The sequence below is a fragment of the Erinaceus europaeus genome, chromosome 4, assembly GCF_950295315.1.
Source record: "Erinaceus europaeus chromosome 4, mEriEur2.1, whole genome shotgun sequence".
Classification (NCBI taxonomy): Eukaryota; Metazoa; Chordata; class Mammalia; order Eulipotyphla; family Erinaceidae; genus Erinaceus; species Erinaceus europaeus.
The window spans coordinates 153,938,697-153,959,026 of NC_080165.1; positions in this window are offsets into that span (position 1 = coordinate 153,938,697).

The following is a 20,330-nucleotide window of genomic DNA, read 5'->3' on the forward strand; positions in this document are numbered from 1 at the left end:
CAAAATACATTCATGGTTGAGGTTCCAAAGTACCAAGTTCAATCCCAGGCAACACCATAAATCAGAGTTCTGGTAAAAACAAAACAAACTAAATGCTACCTTTATAAATGGGGAAAAATAGAAGTATAAAAAGATTGCTGAAATTTTAACTGTAGATAAATCTCTACATGTAATGGCTTGCTATATCCAGTGAGAGATTAATTTTGCCATTTTTTGGATTGTGTTGAACTGAGAGTGTTTGGACTAAGATATGCAGACCAAACACCAAATCCACCAAACCCACGACCCCCAGCAGTCTCTTTTTCCTTCTTTCCCCCCTTTTTTTTGTTTTGTTGATAGAGACAGAGAGAAATTGAAAAAGATGAAAGAGAGAAAGAGAGAGAGACTTGCAGCAGCACTGCTTCACTGCTTATGAAACTTCCCTCCTGGAGTTGAAAACCAGGGGTTTTAACCTGGGTCCTTGAGTGTGTGCTAATATGCTATAACAGGAGTGCCACTGCCCCCCCCCTGAAGTCAAGATAACTTTGATACATTTTTTCTTATTTTTTTACAGCCATTCAGAAGATTAGATAAACCATAGTATTATTGGTTAAATCTGTGATATTTTTGTTTCCCCCCCCCAAAATAAATATATATCCTTGAATTCCCTGAAATCTTTATCCTATTTTGAACTCATTGAGGAGATGGAGGCCAGGAGAGGAGAAATTTTGCATTGACCCACAAGCATATCAGCCTCAAATGTTACTGGCTATTTTAGCACCTTTACTGTTTCAGTGGATTCATGATGCTTTTGCCCTCTTTTGAATTGTGTGTCATCTATTGCCCTCCCTCTGTTTACAGACAGTGCTCCTGGAATCACTTCCTCTCTCGCCATCAGTGTTTTTCCTGTTTGCTAAACACTTGTCATGTACACAGAAGCATGCCTGTATCCCCGCCCCCATTACTGATCAATAGTCCTGCTCTCCATTGACCTCAGCTCCCACCAGGTAGCCTTCTGCCCCATTCAAGGCCAGCCATTTCAGAAGAGCTGCTGACAGTCTCTTTGTGCTCACTGTTACTCTCGTTTCACTGAGGACTCCACCTGCAAGTCCTGCAGGTTTGTCCTGGATTATATAATCTAAAAGAACAACCCTCTTCCCACTGTCCTCTACACTATGTTTTTTTTTTAATTTTTTATTTAAGAAAGGATTAATGAACAAAAACATAAGGTAGGAGGGGTACAACTCCACACAATTCCCACCACCCAATCTCCATAACCCACCCCCTCCCATGATAGCTTTCCCATTCTCTAGCCCTCTGGGAGCATGGACCCAGGGTCGTTGAGGGCTGCAGAAGGTAGAAGGTCTGGCTTCTGTAATTGCTTCCCTGCTGAACATGGGCATTGACTGGTTGGTCCATACTCCCAGTCTGTCTCTCTCTTTCCCTAGTAGGGTGGGTCTCTGGGGAAGCTGAGCTCCAGGACACATTGGTGGGGTCTTCAGTCCAGGGAAGCCTGGCCAGCATCCTGGTGGCATCTGGAACATGGTGATTGAAAAGAGAGTTAACATACGAAGCCAAACAATTTGTTGAGCAGTCATGGATCCCAAGCTTGGAATAGTGGAGAGGAAGTGTTAGGGAGGTACTCACTGCAAACTCTAGTGTAGTCCTGCTTTCAGGTATATATTTTGCAGTAGTTTATGGATATGTGTGCACATAAGCTCTCTCTCACAGAAACTGGTGTATATCTAGGTTATGGGACTTTGTTAGAAAGTGAACCACCTGAGATGAAATTAGAGTGTACTATAAAAGGAAAGGTCTCACCCGAGTAATGAAGCTGAAGGGTTGTCATTCCACACGTGAAGTCTCTGGACACAGTCTGAGGTGAAGCATGTTGAGGTGGCAATCGTTGTGTTGGTTAGGTTGTGATCGGCGGATGCAATATTATTTGGTTTGGATTGGGAGAGGCATACGGGAAAGTGGGCCCTATCCAAGGGTTCCAGGACTGGGGGAAGTAGGGGATCTATAGTGGAGATGTGAGGTTCCTGCTGTCTTAGGGTTCAAAGAGACAATCGATAGTTAATGTTATCATCATATTATTTGTTAATTGGGTTAACTTTGAAAAGTCCTTTTGTTATGGTTTGCTGTACAGTATCCAGTATCTTGTATATAGCTGTGCTATTGGATGCTTCTAATCTACTTAGTCTAGGCTTTTGAGAGAGTCAGCATATCAAATACACAGCCTATATATTAAAAGGATTCGGTTTGTGTTTTGAGAAACTTTGAGACATACAATTGATTTTCCCCCTCTCGTATTAATTAACTACTGATTTATATGTCTACATTTTGCTAGGAGTGTACATAAACACCATTCCCACCACCAAAGGACTGTGACCCATCCCTCCCGCCCACTCCCACCCCCCCAATGTCCCAGGAAGCTGCATGTCTTCCCCTCACCACTGGGTTTTTACTTTGGTGCCCTACTTACAATTTGATCAGGTCCTGCTTTTAGTTTCCCTTTCAGATCTTCTTAGTCAACTTCTGTTGATGAGTGGGATCATCCCATACTCATCTTTAAATTTCTGACTTAGTTCACTTAACATAATTCCTTCTAGACTAAAGCAGAAACAAACCAATGGGACTACATCACATTGAAAAGCTTCTGCACATCCAAAGAAACTATTAAACAAACAGAGAGACCCCTCACAGAATGGGAGAAGATCTTCGCATGCCATACATCAGATAAGAAACTAATCACCAAAATATATAAAGAGCTCAGCAAACTTAGCCGCAAAAAAGCAAATGACCCCATCCAAAATGGGCAGAGGATATGAACAAAACATTAACCTCAGAGGAGATCCAAAAGGCTAACAAACATATGAAAAACTGCTCTAGGTCACTGATTGTCAGAGAAATGCAAATTAAGACAACACTAAGATACCTCCTCACTCCTGTAAGAATGGCATACATCAAAAAGGACAGCAGCAACAAATGCTGGAGAGGCTGTGGGGACAGAGGAACCCTTTTACATTGCTGGTGGGAATGTAAATTGGTACAGCCTCTGTGGAGAGCAGTCTGGAAAACTCTCAGAAGGCTAGACATGGACCTTCCATATGATCCAGTAATTCCTCTCCTGGGGTTATACCCCAAGGACTTCATAACACCCAACCAAAAAGAGGTGTGTACTCCTATGTTCATAGCAGCACAATTCATAATAGCTAAAACCTGGAAGCAACCCAGGTGCCCAACAACAGATGAGTGGCTGAGAAAGCTGTGGTATATACACACAATGGAATACTATGCAGCTATCAAGAACAATGAACCCACCTTCTCTACACTACGTTTATGGAGACTCCTCAATGAAAGAGGATTTAGAGAGCTTTCATTCCCCTGGGACATCAGTCCAGGCCTGGAGTCCTCCTCACTCACTGCTGAGTCACAGTGCAGACTGGGCTCTAGGGGTTAGCAAGCCTGTAGAGTAGCAAGTCAGGAACAAGGAAAAGAAGTAAGTGTCATTATTGTTTTGAGTTCCAGAAAGGTAGTTTTCCATAAAAAAGTTTATATCTTGATGTAGGTTTTCCTGTGATAGGATAGACTTGTCCCTGCTGTAACACATTCATTGTTAGCTCTTTTTATATACTTTTCATAACATTATAACATTTCTGAAGGGCTCATCTTTTTACCTCTGGGGAATAAGATTTGTTTTGGTCTCATCACCTCTGACCAATGATTCACTTACAATAACCCTTTACTTAGCTCAAACTACCAGCAATGTTTATTCTGGCTTTGTTTAAGCAATTTCCATACATCTATCCTTTTCCACTTTGACTTCATTGAGAGAAAAATAATTGACTAGGACATCAGTCTCATTAGCTTTGATTTTTCTCAGATGGTTAAAACATTTTTTTAAAAAAATCATAGCTTTTTAATATCTTTTCTCAGCTAACTATCACTTAACGCTCACCCAACTTTCTCCTAAAATGTGCCTTTTTTTTTTACTCTTTTAGAGATTTTCCCTTTCTTCCTTTTCCCATCCCTACAGTCCCCACCCCTCCCCATCTTCATATTCCCCATCCCTACACTCCCCATCTCTCCCCAGCTTCATATCCCACCCTACACTCCCCATCTCTCCCCAGCTTCATATCCCCACCCTACACTCCCCATCTCTCCCCAGCTTCATATCCCACCCTACACTCCCCATCTCTCCCCAGCTTCATATCCCACCCTACACTCCCCATCTCTCCCCAGCTTCATATCCCACCTCTACACTCCCCATATCTCCCCAGCTTCATATCCCCACCTCTACACTCCCCATCTCTCCCCAGCTTCATATCCCACCCTACACTCCCCATCTCTCCCCAGCTTCATATCCCACCCTACACTCCCCATCTCTCCCCAGCTTCATATCCCACCCTACACTCACCATCTCTCCCCAGCTGCATATCCCACCTCTACACTCCCCATCTCTCCCCAGCTTCATATCCCACCCTACACTCCCCATCTCCCCCCAGCTTCATATCCCACCCTACACTCCCCATCTCCCCCCAGCTTCATATCCCCACCCTACACTCCCCATCTCTCCCCAGCTTCATATCCCACCCTACACTCCCCATCTCTCCCAAGCTTCATATCCCACCCTACACTTCCCATCTCTCCCCAGCTTCATATCCCACCCTACACTTCCCATCTCCCCCCAGCTTCATATCCCACCCTACACTCCCCATCTCTCCCAAGCTTCATATCCCACCCTACACTTCCCATCTCCCCCCAGCTTCATATCCCACCTCTACACTCCCCATCTCTCCCCAGCTTCATATCCCACCCTACACTTCCCATCTCCCCCCAGCTTCATATCCCACCCTACACTCCCCATCTCTCCCCAGCTTCATATCCCACCCTACAATCCCCATCTCTCCCAAGCTTCATATACCACCCTACACTCCCCATCTCTCCCCAGCTTCATATCCCACCCTACACTCCCCATCTCTCCCCAGCTTCATATCCCACCTCTACACTTCCCATCTCTCCCCAGCTTCATATCCCACCTCTACACTCCCCATCTCTCCCCAGCTTCATATCCCACCTCTACACTCCCCATCTCTCCCCAGCTTCATATCCCACCCTACAATCCCCATCTCTCCCCAGCTTCATATCCCACCCTACACTCCCCATCTCTCCCCAGCTTCATATCCCACCCTACACTCCCCATCTCTCCCCAGCTTCATATCCCACCCTACACTCCCCATCTCTCCCCAGCTTCATATCCCACCCTACACTCCCCATCTCTCCCCAGCTTCATATCCCCACCCTACACTCCCCATCTCTCCCCAGCTTCATATCCCACCCTACACTTCCCATCTCCCCCCAGCTTCATATCCCACTCTACACTCCCCATCTCTCCCCAGCTTCATATCCCACCCTACACTCCCCATCTCTCCCCAGCTTCATATCCCACCTCTACACTCCCCATCTCTCCCCAGCTTCATATCCCCACCCTACACTCCCCATCTCTCCCCAGCTTCATATCCCACCCTACACTCCCCATCTCTCCCCAGCTTCATATCCCACCCTACACTCCCCATCTCTCCCCAGCTTCATATCCCACCCTACACTCCCCATCTCTCCCCAGCTTCATATCCCACCCTACACTCCCCATCTCTCCCCAGCTTCATATCCCCACCCTACACTCCCCATCTCTCCCCAGTTTCATATCCCACCTCTACACTCCCCATATCTCCCCAGCTTCATATCCCCACCCTACACTCCCCATCTCTCCCCAGCTTCATATCCCACCCTACACTCACCATCTGTCCCCAGCTTCATATCCCCACCCTAAACTCCCCATCTCTCCCCAGCTTCATATCCCACCCTACACTCCCCATCTCTCCCCAGCTTCATATCCCACCCTACACTCCCCATCTCTCCCCAGCTTCATATCCCACCCTACACTCCCCATCTCTCCCCAGCTTCATATCCCCACCCTACACTCCCCATCTCTCCCCAGCTTCATATCCCACCTCTACACTCCCCATCTTGTACACAAATAGTTTTGGTAACTTTGTCACTCTTCTTATTTTAATTTTATCATATTAATGTTCATAAACTAGTCATTTTGTAGGTCTTTTCCTGCTGTTTCCTCCAGATTACTTTAGTTCAGTATCTGTGCTCATCTTTGGCCTCTTTTTTTCATATGGAATACACTCCTTAGATGCTAAACTAGCCCTGGATACCCACTTTTATTTTAGAACAAGCTGCCAAAAACTCAGAGGAGACTGTGAGTAGGCCCACTGAGCTTAGCACAGAATGGCCACCTGAAACATTCGTTGAGAAATTCCCTATAATCATCATTAGCTCTTATCTCTCAATCCGGACTAGTAGGAGATATTTTTACTTTTTCAAAAAAATTGATAATGGTTTAATAATGATTAATAAGACTGTAAGATAACAGGGGTACATTTCCATACAGTTCCTACCACCAGAGTTCTGTGTCCCACCCCCTCCATTGGAAACTTCTCTATTCTTTATCCCTCTGGGAGTCTGGACCAAAATTCTTTATGGGGAGCAGAAGGTGGGAGCTCTGGTTTCTTTCATTGCTTCTCCACTGGACATGGGTGTTGGCAGGTGGATCCACACCCCCAGCCTGTGTCTGTCTGTCCCTAGTGGGGCAGGGTTCTGGGGAGGGGAGGTTCCAGGACACATGGGTGAGGTCCTCAGCCCAGGGCATCATGGTAGTGTCAGCAACTTGGTGGCTGCAAGGCAGCAAGATATAAAGCAGGACAAATTGTTTAATTAACAGGAACCCAAAGGTAGGAATAGAGCAGATGAAATTAGGGGTCTTTGTGTGACTAGCTGGAGGAGCCTTTTTTTTGTCTCTAGTTTGGTATTGGTATTCTAGGGATAAAGAGGAGGGAAGTTAAAGGACTCAGCAATCAATATAACACATTTACTTATTCCCTCTTTATTGGTAAGAAAAAGAAAAAGGGGCAGGGGAGATAGTATAATGGTTATACAAACAGACTCTGTCTCATGCCTGAAGCTCGAAAAGTTCCAGGTTCAATCCCCCACACCTGAAGCCAGAGCTGAGCAATGCTCTAGTGTTTTTTTTTCTCTCTCGCTCCCTCTCTCTCAAAAATAAAATAAATAAAATATTAAAGAATAAAGAAAGAAAGGAAGAAAAGAAAAATAACGTATAAAAGGTTCTCAAAATTTGAGTGGGGAAAGAGTCACTTCCCAACTCCTATGGTGACTAATGTGCTCAGCCTAATGGATTCGGGCTTTGGCTTCAAGCTCTTGCCAGTTGGACGTTGCCTTCAGTCCTCTGCCACCAGGAGACCTTCCAAGTAAGACTGCTATTTCCTGAAGTAATGAGGACCTTCCTGCAAAAGCAAATATCAGAACCCTATGTGCTGTAGTCACCAGATACAGTATTCTCTTGGTGAGAATCAAGGCACTGGCCCTACCAAGTCTCAAGAAGTATATACATAATTTTGAGTATCAGGAAATTGGAATAACTGGGATGTTTTAGAGTATATCAGTTACAAGAAAAAAACCTGGGAGATTGAGTCATTTTTAAGAAATGGGCAATGGGGTGAATCTGGTAAAGTGCATGTTATGTGTTACCATACACAAGGACCTTGGTTCAAGCCTGTAGTCCTCATCTTTAACAGGAAAGCTTAAGAGCTGAGAAGCATTGCTGCAGGTTTCTGTTTCTCTCTCCCTATTTCATCCTTCTCTGCTGATTTCTCTGTTTCTATCTAAATAAATAAATAAATAGTATTAAAAAACATGAAGACGTAGGAGAGGGACTTCTTGTCAGGGAGATAAAGAGAGAAGTCTAGAAGTAACATTATTTGTATTGCTATTACCCAGGGAAGCAGGTTACGTCTCATTGATTATATCCCTTCTTGAAACTGATCCAAGCTAAGGTAAGGCTAGTTGGAAAATGAAAACTAATAGTCAAAGAAAAAGTAAAACTAACCTTGCTACTTTCTCCCCAGTTCAATAGAAAGTAGTTTGGCTGCCAGGAAAAACCTTCTTTGCAGCGGTAGTGCCCTTTCTGTATGTCACAGTACATTTACAGGAGCCGAGGGTCAAGCTGCCGTAAGTTTAAATTCTGGTCTTGTCACATGTTAGTTTCACCATCCATAGATGGGTTACTATGCCTCATTTACTACGATCATAAAGAAAAAGACCTCTAGGAAGTAAGTGCTAAAATTGTTTGTGTTTTTCGGTTGAGGAAATTAAACATAGAACTAAAGATAGCTCCAGTGGCCAATCCTATAAGCATACACTTTGAAGGCTAAGTTGAAAAAGCAGAGTCAGTATACACTAAAAAAATTAAACATGAATATACACATGGGAATAAAAATATGTGTAGGTGCTATTTCTATACTTTTTGGGTAAATAGTCAGAAGGGTAATGACTGGACCAAACTGAATTTCTATGTTTACCTTTGTGAAGAATCTTCATGCTGCTTTCTGGAATGCTTGTGCCAGATCATGTGTCCAGCAAGAGGAACAAGTTCTCCCTCTTTCCACCCCTCCCTTCTCCATCCCTCTCTGAGTATCTGTATCTCTCCCTCATTGTATCTGTATCTCTCCCTCTCTATGTATCTGTTGTCTCTCCATAGCCCTCCCTCTCCCCATATCTCTCCCTCTCTCTATAGCCCTCCCTCTCCCTATATCTCTCCCTCTCTCCTTAGCCCTCCCTCTCCCCACATCTCTCCCTCTCTCCTTAGCCCTCCCTCTCCCCACATCTCTCCCTCTCTCCTTAGCCCTCCCTCTCCCCATATCTCTCCCTCTCTCTATAGCCCTCCCTCTCCCCATATCTCTCCCTCTCTCCTTAGCCCTCACTCTCCCCACATCTCTCCCTCTCTCCTTAACCCTCCCTCTCCCTATATCTCTCCCTCTCTCCTTAGCCCTCCCTCTCCCCACATCTCTTCCTCTCTCCTTAGCCCTCCCTCTCCCTATATCTCTCCCTCTCTCTATAGCCCTCCCTCTCCCTATATCTCTCCCTCTCTTCTTAGCCCTCCGTCTCCCCACATCTCTCCCTCTCTCCTTAGCCCTCCCTCTCCCCACATCTCTCCCTCTCTCCTTAGCCCTCCCTCTCCCCACATCTCTCCCTCTCTCCTTAGCCCTCCCTCTCCCCATATCTCTCCCTCTCTCCTTAGCCCTCACTCTCCCCACATCTCTCCCTCTCTCCTTAACCCTCCCTCTCCCCACATCTCTCCCTCTCTCCTTAGCCCTCCCTCTCCCCACATCTCTCCCTCTCTCCTTAGCCCTCCCTCTCCCCATATCTCTCCCTCTCTCCATAGCCCTCCCTCTCCCCACATCTCTCCCTCTCTCCTTAGCCCTCCCTCTCCCCATATCTCTCCCTCTCTCCTTAGCCCTCCCTCTCCCTATATCTCTCCCTCTCTCCTTAGCCCTCCCTCTCCCCACATCTCTCCCTCTCTCCTTAGCCCTCCCTCTCCCCACATCTCTCCCTCTCTCCTTAGCCCTCCCTCTCCCCATATCTCTCCCTCTCTCTATAGCCCTCCCTCTCCCCATATCTCTCCCTCTCTCCTTAGCCCTCCCTCTCCCTATATCTCTCCCTCTCTCCTTAGCCCTCCCTCTCCCCACATCTCTCCCTCTCTCCTTAGCCCTCCCTCTCCCCACATCTCTCCCTCTCTCCTTAGCCCTCCCTCTCCCCATATCTCTCCCTCTCTCTATAGCCCTCCCTCTCCCCATATCTCTCCCTCTCTCCTTAGCCCTCCCTCTCCCTATATCTCTCCCTCTCTCCTTAGCCCTCCCTCTCCCCACATCTCTCCCTCTCTCCTTAGCCCTCCCTCTCCCCACATCTCTCCCCCTCTCCTTAGCCCTCCCTCTCCCCACATCTCTCCCTCTCTCCATAGCCCTCCCTCTCCCTATATCTCTCCCTCTCTCCTTAGCCCTCCCTCTCCCCATATCTCTCCCTCTCTACTTAGCCCTCCCTCTCCCCACATCTCTCCCTCTTTCCTTAGCCCTCCCTCTCCCCATATCTTTCCCTCTCTCCATAGCCCTCCCTCTCCCCACATCTCTCCCTCTCTCCTTAGCCCTCCCTCTCCCCATATCTCTCCCTCTCTCCATAGCCCTCCCTCTCCCTATATCTCTCCCTCTCTCCTTAGCCCTCCCTCTCCCCACATCTCTCCCTCTCTCCTTAGCCCTCCCTCTCCCCACATCTCTCCCTCTCTCCTTAGCCCTCCCTCTCCCCATATCTCTCCCCCTCTCCTTAGCCCTCCCTCTCCCCACATCTCTCCCTCTCTCCTTAGCCCTCCCTCTCCCTATATCTCTCCCTCTCTCCTTAGCCCTCCCTCTCCCCATATCTCTCCCTCTCTACTTAGCCCTCCCTCTCCCCACATCTCTCCCTCTATCCTTAGCCCTCCCTCTCCCCACATCTCTCCCTCTCTCCTTAGCCCTCCCTCTCCCCATATCTCTCCCTCTCTCCATAGCCCTCCCTCTCCCCACATCTCTCCCTCTCTCCTTAGCCCTCCCTCTCCCCATATCTCTCCCTCTCTCCTTAGCCCTCCCTCTCCCCACATCTCTCCCTCTCTCCTTAGCCCTCCCTCTCCCCACATCTCTCCCTCTCTCCTTAACCCTCCCTCTCCCCACATCTCTCCCTCTCTCCTTAGCCCTCCCTCTCCCCACATCTCTCCCTCTCTCCTTATCATCCTCTCCCCACATCCTCTGTCTTGCTATGTCCGGCTTTTGTGTGACACCTTTTTCCACTGGTGTGAGGTCATGGCTCACTGTTGTGTTTCTCTAGTGATAAGAGAGGATAAACACATTCTCATGTACCTGTGGGCTAGTTTGTATGTCTTCTTTAGAGAATTGTCAATTCCAGTAGTTTGCTGAGATTATAATAGTGATTGGTGTTTGCATTGTAGAATCCTAATTAATTTTTTAGTTGTTATTATTTTAGATAAATAGTTCTTTTATTTTTATTGAGAAGATGCTCTTTTATAAGATTTCTTTTTTGTCTGTTTGTTTTCCATAGAGCTACAGTTTTGCAATTGCTCTGCCTATAAAAATCTAATCAAGTTGTCATCCAGTGGTCAGCCACCAGGTAGAAAACACACTTTATTTATTTACTTTAAAGTTTTTTATTACCTTTATTTATTGGATGGAGAAAGCCAGATATTGAGAGGGAAGGGGGAAAGAGACAGAGAGACATCTGCTTCACTGCTTCTTCACTCATGAAGCTTTTCCCCTGCAGGTGGGACCAGGGGCTTGAAACTGGGTCCTTGTCCTTGCACACTGTAACATGTGCAGTTAACTAGCTATTAGTTAAGGTCTGAAAACACACTTTACTATGCTCAAGGACCCAGGTTCAAGTCCTCAGTGAACTTCCATGAATTGTGGGATGGTGCTAAAAGTATGCAGGTCTCTCCTCTCTCCCCCTTGCTCCTTTTGAATCTTTCTTTCTTTTAGATTTCTAATAATAATAGGAGAGCGAGAGAAGGGAAATGGTCACTGGGGACTCTCTGTCTTGCAGGATGTTGCAGCAATAACACTGGTGAAAAAATATCTTGTTAAAAGAAAGATCATTTGTGACACTAAATATTTTTCCTCTTTTAATAGAAGATAGGGGAAAAGAAAAAGACAGAAAGGAAGCAATGAAGAGAAAGAAAAAAGAAAAAGATAAAAGAGATATTATTGATTTTTTTTTTTACTTTAAAAGGTACATTTAAGCTAACTTACTTCCAAGATGCCTAATTGCTTTTTTTTTTTTTATTTCACCAAAAGTACAACTATGAAACAGGTGAGTCACTTGCAGGTAATAAGGTTAAATAAGTTTTTCAAGCTCATTATTGAACATATTTCATTTCTTAGAACATAGTAATTTCCATTAAGAAGACATGATGCTTCTGACTGATGAAAAACATATTTATTTTGGTTTTTTGTTTCTTTTTAAAATTTTATTAGTGATCTTATATTGACTTACAAAATTATATGTCAACAGGGATATAATTCCACAGTGTTCCCTCCACTAGAGTTCTGAATCCCTGATCCCTCCACTGCAAACTGCCACGGTTCTCCCAAGGTTGCCGACATGGGTTAAGTACTGTCTCTACAACTCTCGGTCCACATTGGCACATAAGTGCCCCCTTTTCTTCCCAGCCCAGTCCTCCTTTCTCCTCCAGGCCACTCACGACCCTATTGCTGCATCCAGATGTCCCTCCCTTTCTCCTCCTCTCACTCTGGGTCCTGATGGAGCTGGAGTTCAGAGCCCTCTTATCCTCTTGTTCGAATCACTTCTCTCCCACTGGGAACGTGGATCAAGATTGTTTGGGGGCTAAAGAAGGTGGGAGGTCTGGCATCTGTAACTGTTCCTCCACTGGACATGGGTGTTGGCTGGTGGACCCATACTCCCTGTGTCTGACTTTCCCTAGTGGGGCAGGGCTCTAGGGAGGAGGGGCTCCAGGACTCATTGTGAAGGCATCTGCCAGGGAAGTCAGGATGGCGTCCTGGTAGCATCTGTAACTTGGTGTCTGGAAGGTGATAGGACATAAAGTAAGAAAAAAATGGTTAATGAACAGGAATTAGAAAGTAGGAACAGAGCAGACGAGATTAGGGAGCTTAGGGTGGGTGGAAGAAAGCTCAGAAATCCATTTTAGGCATATTTCTATGGAAGATTTTACTTGAGATTAATAGCTAGGATGGAGTTGGATAAAAAGGAATGGGAAAGCTATCATGGGAGGGGGTGGGTTATGGAGATTGGGTAGTGGGAATTGTGTGGAGTTGTACCCCTCCTACCTTATGTTTTTGTTCATTAATCCTTTCTTAAATAAAAAATTTAAAAAAATATATTGTCTGGGAAAATAGTGTCAGAGTAGGAAAAAGATCTAGAAGGTTGGGTTAGGACAGAGTAGCTCCCATTCTTGAAAAAAATCTGTGGACACATAAATTACTTACCTTTGTCCGCGTGTCAGGGCCCACATACATACTTATGTTGAGCACCACAGCCTGTGTGACCTCTGAGCCCATTGGCCTGAGTTCGCAGCTCATGGTCACAGCTGGGGACAGTGCGGGCTGCACACATTTCTGGGTCAGTCTTCCTTGAGTGGCAGGGCAGGATACCCCACGGCCTTTGGAGACCGGGCAGTCCTTGCCGTCGCTGTTTTATGGTGAGGGCAAGTCCTGGGAGGGCCCACAAGAGGACTTGTGATGACAAAACATATATATGTCTCTTGTGCTCTTGGAAATCTTTACATAACAAATAAAGAAATATTTAATCTTATGTTTTGGAATAATGTCTACAGAAGTTAAAAATTTGAAAATATTGGTATGCTTAAGCATATCATTGAAGAAAAACAATATTTTCTCAGCTTCCTTAAAAGTATATGTCGCGGGGCGAGTGGTGGCTCACCTGGTTAAGTGCACATGTTACAGTGCTCAAGGGCCCAGGTTCGAGCCCCCAGTCCCCACCTGCAGAGGGAAAGCTTTGCAAGTGGTGAAGCAGTGCTGCAGGTATCTCTCTGTCTCTCTCCCTCTCTGTCTCCCCTACCCTCTAGATTTCTGGCTATCTCTATGCAATAAATAAAGACTTAAATTTTTTTTAAAAGTATATGTCATGATGCTGAACAATAAAAGAGCAGTTGTCAGTTAGTAAAAGATACCTTAATGTTAAAAACCTAAATCATTTAAGTAGTAATAAAAAGATGATTGAGTTAATAGACATGACATTAGAATCATATCTGCAAAAAGTCAGATATTGTTTGATTGAAAAAACAATGATTTTATAAAAGGAGTACTTACAAGAAAAAAATTAAGAAGTAATACATGGAAAAAATTCCTTTTCTAGATTATAGAAATATTGACTAGTGGAATATACCCAGAAGATGGTGTTAAAAGTTAAGAGGTTTTGTGAGCAAATGAAAGGAACCTGAACTTCTCTCAAAACTGCCAGGTCCTATATAATACCTCAATTATCCTTAGGATATTTAATGTTTTTCATCATAGATAACAACATAACTGTAAAAAAAAAATCCTGCTACTACTAAGAACAAATTTTTTTACAAATGTCACACTGAAGTGTCTGAAACATTTTTTCAGCTTGATTACATAGTACTAAGTGGAGAAAACCCACCACTTAGTGGAGAAAACTCTCACCAGCACAGATAAAAGTTGCCACCAGCAATTCCGCCTGCCTCCGGGTTTCAGTTACATTTAGGGAAACACTTGACTCCCAACAAAACACACAAAATACCTCCAGTGATAGCAGCTTCACTTGAAAGTCAGCACCCTGTGGGTATTTGACCTATGAACAAGACTCTTACTGCTTTTCTTCAAAAGGTATGTACCATTGCTCCTTAGTACATTGTTAACCTTAATTAAAGCGAAGTCAGATCATTTCTGTACTCAAATTATACCCGTTTATAAAAAATTCAATCTGTAATCAAAGTCTTATGTATTAGGTTGATAAATTTTCAGAAACAGATCAATTTGTTAGGGGGATTGTGACTTACACTACAGCTTGAAGTATGGGGCCAGGCAGTGGCACATCTGGTTGAGCACACATCACAGTGCACAAGGACCGGGGTTCAAGCCCCTGGTCCCTACCTGCAGCGGGCAACTTCACAAATGGTGAAGTAGGGCTGCAGGTGTCTTTCTGTCTCTTTTCCTCTCTACCTGCCTCTCCCTTCTCAATTTTTCTCTGTTTCTGTCCAATAATAAATAAGTAAATGAACAAAAATTTATATTAAAAAGAAAGTATGTTTCACAAAGCGGCTTTCCTAGAAGAGCGTACTGCAGAACTCACCGGAATGTTCAGCCATCAGACGTGATTTGGAGCAAATTCCTTTCTCCTATTAAGAAACTGTTGATAGTAGTAGAATATTTTGCAGGACGTCCCTCAACTGTGCTGTTCCAAGTTTTGATCATAAATGGACATGGATTGTTGCTTTTTAGAAATGAGGCATGTGTTCTGAAGTCAGAAAACAGATCTTGCTTCCTAAGGGAATGACTTGCTGGGAAAGGGAATTCTGAGAACAGGGCAAGGACAGCTAGGACAGTGATGCCCTTTCTAGCTATGAATGCCGTCATCATCCTGTACTTCCCTGCACATCTCACTTAACATTCCCTCAAGCTCCACCTAAGATGAGACAGAGAACTTTATTTCACCATTTCTGACGGCTGAGTAGCATTACACCACACACACACTCACCTACTCACATGCCACACACACACACACACCCCACACTTGCACACACACACACCATACATGCACACACACATTGTATACACGCATACACTCCACACATCACACTCACACCACACACACACACACACCACATGCACACACATTGTATACACGCATATACTCCACACATCACAGGCACACCACACTCACACCATACACACACACACACACACACCACACATGCACACACACATTGTATACATGCATACACTCCACACATCACAGGCACACCACACTCACACTCACACCATACACACACATCACACATGCACACACACACACACACACACACACACACACACACACACTGTACACACACACTATACACACATCACAGGCACACCACACTCACACTCACACACACACACCTTAGCCATCATCTGCCCTTGGGCATCTGGTTTGTTACCAAGTTGAGTGTTTGGGTGACTAAGGCTGTGCTGTTCTGAGCACAGGTCTACATACATGTCTCCTAATAGGTGTTTTTGCAGACTGCTAGGAAAGGAATTGGCAGATCTTACCATAAAAGGGGAAAACAGTCAAACTTGGACTGGGTGTGGCATTTTGCAGGAAAACAAACGACTATGTTAGGGAGAGGCTTTGGGGACCGGGCACTTGGTGGTCAAGAAGGATGAGCTGGTGAGTGATGGGAGCAGTGTCCAGATGTCTTTCATGAAGAAATAAGATAAATCCATGTATTAGTAGTTCTACTGTGAGCTATTATTTCTCCAATACAAGTATTTGGGGGAAGTAGTAATATCTATGAGCAGATTAGAGGGAGCAGGATTTAGTGCCCTAGGGAAGAGAGTGGTAAATAAAGATCATTTGTTTACATTTAAAAACTGGATTATAAAATTTATGGTCACATATGGCACGCATATAGTTAGAAATGCAACCACCTTTTATTTTGTTTTTTAAAATATCTATAAATAGAATTTATTCTACTGCCTTAAATTTTTTTGATCCATAAGGAATTGTGATTAATAAGTATATGAAGTTAATATTCAACACACGGTTTTCTAAATTTACTGTTGATTGAAAATCATGTCAATATTTACTTTAATTTTTTTCTGGTGCATGTTCTATTTAATAGCTGTGCTAAATTTAGCAAAATAGTTAATGCAAAAGCAAAGGGATTATGCAGCTATGTCAGAGCTGTTAGGACTACCTCAAAACTATGCTTTTAAGAGTAAATGGCTGTTTAGAAACCTATTTAGATGGAAGAGTTCTAGATTATTTTTTAGTTTGTTTTTAGTTTGATTGCTTTACAGAATTTTCATGAAATTCATTTTACTTAAAAAAATCCATTTGTCGAAAAGAAAAAAAGAAAGCTGTAAGACATGAAATTGCAATTATGTTTTCAACATTTTAACTCAGGAAAATGATAGGAGATTATGTGTAGTCCTACCTGGCAACACCTTTTACATCAGGAACTTATTTACAATCTCCCCGAGAGTCATTTGAGAGGAATGACACTAGAGGGTGAGGATCAAAAGTATGTGCAGCTAATCGTGGTGTATATGCACCCTCGTGCGAGCCGCTCTTTAGTCCCATGACCTTCGCCCACTGTGTCCAGCACAGGGGACAGAAAGATGGGCAAGGCAGACTCCGCAGCTGGAATCAGCCTCCAAAGCTACAGGGTTGCTCAGCTTCACTACGCTGAGAGCTGTGTCCATGACTGTATTTAAGGTCTCCCACCCGCAGTGCACTCTGGAGGGTTTGCCCCTCAGCCTCCCCAGCATTCACCTTCTCGTCCTTTCCAATGTGTGACATTGTCACCGGAGGGTTACTAATTGTATAATAGTATCAAAACCCAAAAGAAACAAGTATGCATTTCTATAATAACCTTAGCTGGGAGTTGGCCTAGACTCATAGTGCCAGCACTGAGTCCCAGCAATAACCCTACTGGCAATAGAAGGTAAAACAAAGAGATAAAAAAAGCTCTGCCAATGCTTCTCTGTGATGGTAGCCATCCACACACACATAACACTTGTGATTGGAGTCAGGGCAATGCATTCACTCCACATTCAACTTGTTGACTGTTCTCAGAGCAAAAGGATGTTAGATTTTGTCAAATCCTTATTCTAAAGGCCAGGTGGCGGCGCACCTGGTTGAATGCACATGTTACTGTGCTCAAGGATCCAGGTTTGAGTCCCCAGTCCCCACCTGCAGGGGGAAAGCTTCACAAGTGGTGAAGCAGGGCTACAGGTATCTCTCTGTCTCTCTTCCTCTCTCAGTGGATCCCCCTTCCCTCTCGGAAAAGATATGTGCAACTATAAATTAGCAAATGATTATGAGATCAGTTTAATAACATTTTCCTCAGGGCCAGGTGGTAGTGCACCTGGTTAAGTACACACATTACAGTGCATAGGGACCTGGGTTCAAGCCCCTGATCTCCACCTGCAGGGGGAAAGCTTCATGAGTAGTGAAGCAGGGCTGAAGGTGTCTTTCTGTCTCTCTTCCTCTCTATCTCCCACTCCCCTCTCAATGTTTTAGGTGCAATTTATATATCTCTACCACCATAATAAAAAGAAGTAACCAAAGAATTCTTCAATACTGTACAAATATGATATAATTTAAGGATCTACAACAGATCTGTGTGTTTTATAAGAGAGAGCACAGGAGCATGTGAGGCTGTGTGGTGCCTGAGATCAGACGCTCTGGACCTCATTCATGCAAGTCCAGGAACTGCAGACTGGTGTGCCACCTACCTGGCTGCAGAAAACCAAGGGCTGCACACTTTATAAACCAAGGAAAGGTATGTCGGGAAATTGTGAGCATGTGGTGGAGCTTGGCAGGGCTTCACTTGAAAGGACATCCATCCTCTCCCAGGCCCCCAACGCACCCTACATTCCATGCTACTATTTACATATCAGTCTCCTGCCTTGTTTTGTCTCCTTCCTAATTCCCAGCAGGGTATTGCTAATTCCCACCAGTTGAATCCCTAGCAACGGTTGCAAGGGAGGCTGTACCTTTCTAGCCCCTCACACTTCTCTCCACTTCTCTCCTAACTATGTATGGATGGTGAATCCACTTCTGGGGCAGGCTTGGCTCTTCCAGGTCCTGGGGGAGGCGAAAGGGAGGGTGCAGCGGAAGGCAGACACCAGCCGTTGGTTTTTGGCTCCACGTGGTTTTAACCAGGTGCCTACACGCCTGACTCTGGGGCGCCCACATGAATAAAGATTTGTATTGCTACTGCCATGAACTTGGTTCCTGGGTTATCTCTCCCTCCAGCGATGCTAGCCTGACAAAGGTACAGCTCGCAAAATGGTTTATATGCCACATCTAATAAGCAATTAGAGCATGCAGGTGGTCTTCTCTAAAATGGCAGTAGAGCACAGGTGTCAGAGCAAAGCAGACAGAAGAAAGAGTAATTTGAGGATAAGAATTCTAAACTAATAGGAGAGACAGGAGATTTAAAACAAGGGGAAAAAAATCTGTGAGCTGTGGCTAACCACCAAAAGACAAATATATATAACCTACAATTCCAAAGGGAGAGAAGAAAGGAATCCATTTATTTTAAAAAAATTACATTTGAATATGGGGAGATAGCTAGGCCTGAAGTTGCCTGCCGGAGGCTCCAAAGGCTACAGTTTCAATCGCTGAACTACATTCTTATTTTTTCCATGATAAATGGTTATTGCTTTTAATTTTATTAATGACATAATATTTATTACAAAATTACAAGTTAACAGGAGTGCAACTCCACACTGTTCCCACCACCAGAGTTCTGTATCCCCATTTCCTGCATTGTAAGCTACAGCAGTTCTCCTAAGGTTAAAGATATTGGCTATTACATTATTACTTCTTTTTCATTTTATTATTATTTTTTTTTTACTTTTTAAAGATTTTATTTATTTTATTAATGGGAAAGATAGGAGGAGAGAGAGAAAGGGTCAGACATCACTCTGGTACATGTGCTGCCAGGGATTGAACTCAGACCCTCATGCTTGAGAGTCTAGTTCCTTAACCACTGCACCACCTCCTGGGCCACTACATTATTACTTCTTTATTTATTTCTGATACAATAATGATTGACAGGATTGTGGGATATTCTGTCAGTGCTAAGCACAGCTCTTTCCTCTCTCTTTGCAGTCCTTCACTCGCTCTGTTTCATTGTATATAATCTAGTTAGCATTATTGCTGGGGCTGGACGACTGCATGATGATCCCACCACTCACTGTGACGATTTCTCTCCTTTATTTGACAGGACAGAGAGACTTGAGGTGGGGGAAAAAGGCAAGAGAAGGAGAAACGCATGTTCACTGCTCCACTGTTTATGAAGCCCCCTCCCCCTCACACATGGACAAGCGGCTTAGACTCAGGCCCTCACCAATGACAAAATGTGTATCTGTCAGGGCGGGGCAGTAGCTCAGCAGGTTAAGTGCACATGGCAAAGCAAAAGGACCAGCTTAAGAATCCCAGTTCAAACCCTGGCTCCACACCTGCAGGGGAGTCGCTTCAAAAGCCATGAAGCAGGTCTGCAGGTGCCTGTCTTTCTCTCCCCCTCTCTGTCTTCCCATCCTCTCTCAATTTCTCTCTGTCCTATCCAACAACGACAGCAATAACAGCAACAATAATAACAAAGATAAACAACAAAAGCAACAAAAGGGAAAAAATGGCTTCCAGGAGCAGTAGATTCATCGTGCAGGGACCAAGCCCCAGCAATAACCCTGGAAACAAACAAAAAAAAAATGTGCATCCCACTTGGTGTATTACCTGTCCCTTAAATATTTTTTGAAGAGAAATTATATCTAAGAAACTCTCTACCTTGAGAAAAGACTTGAGCATATGTAGACATATGAATCTGTGAAGCCAATAGATTGTCCTACTATCTTACTGCAAAAAACAAAAAACAAAAGAAAAAGACCTCCCTTAAATGCACTATGAATATGCAGTTATAAGAAAGGTAAAGAACCTTGGAGACAATCAGAGAGGAAATGACTAAAACACACACTATAAACCAGATTTCTCAGCAGAAGTGGCACAGGTCAGGAGAAACTCTGCAAGTCAGTTAAGAAAGGAATGACATATTTGAACTGAGCAAGGGTAACTGTCACAGTCAAGACTATTTGATGTGACCAAAGTATCCTTTAGACATGAGAAAAGAAGTTTTTTCCGGGAGTCGAGCAGTAGCACAG